This window comes from Dasypus novemcinctus, chromosome 8 (assembly GCF_030445035.2).
Source record: "Dasypus novemcinctus isolate mDasNov1 chromosome 8, mDasNov1.1.hap2, whole genome shotgun sequence".
In the NCBI taxonomy this organism is placed as follows: Eukaryota; Metazoa; Chordata; class Mammalia; order Cingulata; family Dasypodidae; genus Dasypus; species Dasypus novemcinctus.
In genome coordinates, this window is record NC_080680.1 from 104,900,541 (window position 1) to 104,906,007 (window position 5,467).

General features: G+C 39.9%; 1 pseudogene; it reads left to right on the forward strand.

The window, feature by feature from the left end:
* Positions 1–661: 661 nt before the first annotated feature.
* LOC101441191 (elongation factor 1-alpha 1-like) lies at positions 662–2,425 on the forward strand (annotated as a pseudogene).
* Positions 2,426–5,467: the final 3,042 nt, after the last annotated feature.

Below are 5,467 nucleotides of genomic sequence, written 5' to 3' on the forward strand. Positions count from 1 at the left end.
ATTTTGATGAACGTTGTCATTCATAAAATAGTGTAACTTGTTGACTTCACATTTGGGAAATCTGAGGAAGAAGAGGAAAACAGACTGTGAAAATGCATTCACAGCCATAGAGGCAGAGAAACAAGAACTGAATCAAGGATCAAACCCATTAAGAGGGTGACAATTGAGTGAAACTAAATATGGGACAGGGAATCCCTACCCAACTTAGCATGTTCCTACATGTGTAATCCCTACATATTGGCTATTCTGTATTCCCTCACTCTGAAATGAATTTAGCAACAAAAGTCAATGTAACTAAGCTCTTAGAAGAAAGACAAAGTTCTCGGGAAGATTGTGATGCATTAAAAAATACCCGAGCAGGTTCTATAGCATAAACTATAATCCATGCTGTGTAGTAGTGCTCCAAAATGTACTTATCCAATGCAATGAATGTACCACACTAATGAAAGTAGTTGTCGATGTAGGAGGTGTGAGGGGTGTGGGGAGTGGGGTTTATGGGAACCTCTTATATTTTTTAATGTAATATTTTATATGATTTATGTATCTTTAAAAATAATAATAAACTTTAAAACGGAAAAAAAAAAATACCCGCGCTTTTCACAACAGGTTTGCCGCCAGAACACAAGTGTTGTGAAAACCGCTGCTATAGCTTAAAGCCAAAATGGGAAAAGAAAAGACTCATATCAACAGTGTTGTCACTGGACATGTAGATTAAGGCAAGTCCACTACAACTGGCCACCTGCTCTACAAATGTGGTGGAACTGACAAAATAACAATCGAAAAATTTGAGAAGGAGGCTGCTGAGATGGGAAAGGGATCCCTTAAATATGCCTGGGTCTTGGATAAACTGACAACTGAACATGAGCTGGTATCACCATTGATATCTATCTCCCTGTGGAAATTTGAGGACAGCAAGTCTATGTGCCCAGGACACAGAAACTTTATTAAAAATATGGTCACAGGCATATCTCAGGCTGTCAGCTGTCCTGATGGTTGTTGCTGGTGTTAGGGAGTTTGAAGCTGGCAACTCTGAGAATGGGCAGACCTGTGAGCATGCCCTTTGGGTTTACATACTTGGTGTGAAATAACTAATTGTCATTTATATGTGTTTTTTATTAGTATGTTTAAAAAAAGTTTTTTAAGATACTTAGATTACATAAATGCTACATAAAAAATAGAGGGGATTCTCATATGCCCTGCTCCCTACCCCTTGCACTTTTTCCCACATTAACAACATCCTTCATTAGTGTGGTACATTTGTTACAATTGCTATTTGAGGTAGTATTTGCTTTGGCAGTCAATGAGATCCTGCTGAGACGTGCATAACTGTAACCTCTGGAATGACTTCCCTACTCACTTTGAAGTATCTTAGCCATATAAATTCATTTGTCTTTATCTTTTCCCCCTTTGGTCAAGGTCTTCCTCCAGTTGCATTGCTAGTTGGTGCTTGGTAGTAATCCCTCAGCACCAGGGAATACAACTAATTGTTGGTATTAACAAAATGGATTCCACTGACCCACCCCATAGTCAGAAGTGATATGAGGAAACAGTTAAGGAAGTCAGGACCTATGTCAAGAAAATTGGCTACAGCTCTGACATAGTAGCATTGTGCCAATTTTGGGTTGGAATGGTGAAAACATGCTGGAGCCAAGTGCTAACATGCCTTGGTTCAAGGGATAGAAAGTCATCCGTAAGGACAGCAATGCCAGTGGAACTACACTGCTTGAAGCTCTGGATTGCATCCTGCCACCTACTTGTCCACTGACAAACCCTTGTGTCTGTCTCTTCAGGGTGTCTACAAAATTGGTGGTATTGGTACTGTCCCTGTGGGCCAAGTGGAGACTGGTGTTCTCAAACCAGGCAGAGGTGGTCACTTTTGCTCATTCAGCATTACAACTGAAATAATGTCTGTTGAAATGTATCATGAAGCTTTGAATGAAGCTCTTCCTGGGGACCATGTGGGCTTCAATGTCAAGAAACTTTCTGTAAAAGTTGTTTGTCATAGCCACGTGGCTGGTGACAACAAAAATGACCACCAATGGAAACAGCTGGCTTCACTGCTCAGGTGATTGTCCTGAACCATCCAGGCCAAATCAGTGCTGGCTGTGCACCTGTGCTGGACTGTCACACAGCTCACAGTGCTTGCAAGTTTGCTACCCTGAAGGATTAGATTGATTGCTGTTCTGGTAAGAAGCAGGAAGATGGCCCCAAATTCCTGAAATCAGGCGATGCTGCCTTCGTTGACATGGTTCCCAGGAAGTCCATGTCTGTTGAGAGCTTCTTTGACTATCCCCCTCTGTGTCGTTTCACTGTTCATGATGTGAGACAGACAGTTGCTGTGGGTGTCATGAGGGCAGTGGGCAACAAGGCTCTTGGAGCTGGCAAGGTCACCAAGTTTGCCCAGAAAGCTCAGAAGGCTAAATGAATACTATAGACAACACCTGCCACCACAGTCTTAATCAGTGGTGGAAGAAAACTCTCAGAACTGTTTGTCTTAATGGCCACTTAAGTTTAATAGTGAAAGACTGGTTAATGATAACAATGCATCATAAAACCTTCAGAAGAAAAGGAATGTTTTGTAAACCATTTGTTTTTGTATGGCAGTTTTAAGTTACTCATTTTTAAAATCAGTACTTTTTAAATGGAAAAAACTTGACCAAAAATCTGTCACAGAATTTTGAGACCCATTAAAAAAAATCTAATGAGAAAAACAAAAATCTGAAGTGTGCACCCTACTTCTGGCACTTTCTAACTCTGTGTCCATGTACAAATTCATTGCTGCTTCTCTGCTTCCTTATCTGTAAAATGGGAATTTTTATCCATAATTCACAGACTTGTGTGAAGTCCATGAAATAATGTATGTAGAAAAATTAGCACAATTCCTATAATATAGTAAGTTTTCAAATATAAATATGTAGATAGATGATTAGATAGATTTAGATATAGATATGGATATAGTAGATAGAGATAGATATAGAAAGTCCTGTCTCCGTCTGCTAGAAGGCTCATTCTGAAAGCACAACAGATTTCTTTATTCCTTTCCTTTTGCTTTTTTTTTCAACTGGGTGGTAAGGAGGATATGCCTATGAGACATTTGCTCCATGAGCTCTGTTCTGGTCCCCAAGTATGAACTTTGATATGCTTCTGGCTTAGAGTAAATGGTAAGACTAAGACTAAATCCTTTGTGAACAGCCCACCCAAGAATGGGGAGCCAGTGGAGAGGAAGATGGAAAAAACAGTGTTAATATAATTCTTTTCATTGAGCTGCAACATGAGACAGAGCAGAAGAGGCAGGTCAGAACGGCTGTTTCCATATTTTTGCTTTAAACTTTTTTCCTGGGAATGATATACTGGGAACAACACAGTGGCTACATGTCTCCACTCCACCACTAACTCACAGTGTGATGACTACTCATAATCCTCCTCTGCAAGCCTCAGTTTTCTCACCTATAAAGTGAACATTTGGTACCATATAAATTTGATGGGAAAAATGAAGAGGGAATTGTTTTCTAGCCAAAATTGCTCCTAGCTAATTTCCCTCTTCATCATATTTCTATACTTCAAACATGAAAATGAAAAATAATTCACCCAGTTACGTAAATATTTGTTTTGTTATGCATTCTAACACTACCACCTCTTGGGTTATAACAGCATGCCAATTACTCTGACATCCAAGGCTCTGCACATTCTCCCAATTAATTTCTTACTGTTCTACACTCTCACACTTGACCCCAAGCCTTACTAAATGGTTTACCACTAGATACTATTTTCCTACTCATACTTGCGTTCTTTACAAACACCCCAAAACAAAATATCAAGAATAAGTAGAGAATCCGATATAGGTCAATTCTCACTTTTGCCCAGACTCCTTGTATATCTCAAGTAATCCAGTGCAATCCCAACTTTTAAGAAACAAAAGAGATGCTTACGGAAAATTTGGGATCTTAGCCACAAATCATTCCACAGGTGAATTCTATACCATGACTTTCTGTTTCATAATTCTTTCTCATAGTTCAAATTTGATCAATTTGTATCAAAAAATATTTGAGTAACATGAAAAAAATAGGATATCTTACTATTTTTCTAATATGGAAAATCAAGGCCTATGCAGGAAAGAGATGTCTAGCCACATACCATAAATCAGTGACAGAGGAAGGACTAGATCCCAAAATATCCTGAGACATACACCCAACCCCCAGTCTTTTCAACAGTGTGACCTTTCAGTGCCCAGTGTTGGGGTACATCAATGTATCAGGGTGCACATGGAGGAAGTTAGGGAGAGGTTATAACCAGCCCAGCCAGACTGCATTCCACCATCCTTTGGCTTTAAGGGTGAAGAATAGAGTGGTAGGGATCACTTCCTAGCTGGGTTTCACTAGTACAGTTGTTCTCACTGAGGTGGGGGCAGCGAGGAGGGGATACTCCAGGTAACATTTGGTCTGGAGACATTCGGTTGTCACAACCCAGAGGAGGATGTTACTAGTTTCAAGTATGTAGTGGCCGGGATGCCATAAATATTTTGCAATACACAGGAAAGCCCCCAATAAAAAATTGCCTGGTCCAAATATTAATAGTGCTAATCCTGTACTAGTACAGGATTTCTCTCCTACCAAGACAGCTTCTAAGGGAATCAATATCCTGATAAACTACTTCAGCTAGAAATTGATAAAAACTCAAGAATTTGGGGCATAACTAATCTAGCCTTTGAGATACACAAAGAGACTCATGATAGTCATCTCCATAGATGTGCAATGGACACAACCAATCCAATGTCCACAGAGAAAATGTGGCATTGGTGTGGGAAGGGTGGCCAGGGTGACTGCTGGGTGTGGGGAATGGGAGGAAGAGATGAGATGGGGAGGCGTTTTCGGGACGTGGAGTTGTCCTGGGTGGTGCTTCACGGACAACTACGGGACATTGTAGTTCCCCCCAGGGCCCACTGGATGGAACGTGGGAGAGTGTGGGCTATGATGTGGACCATTGACTATGGGGTGCAGCGATGCTCTGAGAGGTACTTACCAGGTGCAATGGATGTGTCATGATGATGGGAGAGAGTGTTGCTGTGGGGGGAGTGGGGGGTGAGGGCGGTGGGGTTGAATGGGACCTCATATTTTTTTAATGTAATATTTTTAATAAAAATAAAATAAAATGTTAAAAAAAAGTTAAAGAAACTAGTATAAATAATCAATAGTGGAAAAAGTGGGAGGCGGGGGAGTGGGGAATATAGGAATCCTCTATATTTTTTATGTAGCATTTTATGTAATCTATGTATCTTTTAAAAATAAATAAAAAATATTTTTAAAAAATAATCAATAGTAATCTATGACAGTATTATTTTTTTAATCTTCCCAGTTTTGTTTCTTCTTTTTCCTTTCTAGCAATATATCTCCCTAACCCATGTTAAATGGACCAAGGCATGAACAATCTTAGTATCCTATTCCTTTGGATCCAGTGATTTGTCCAAGGT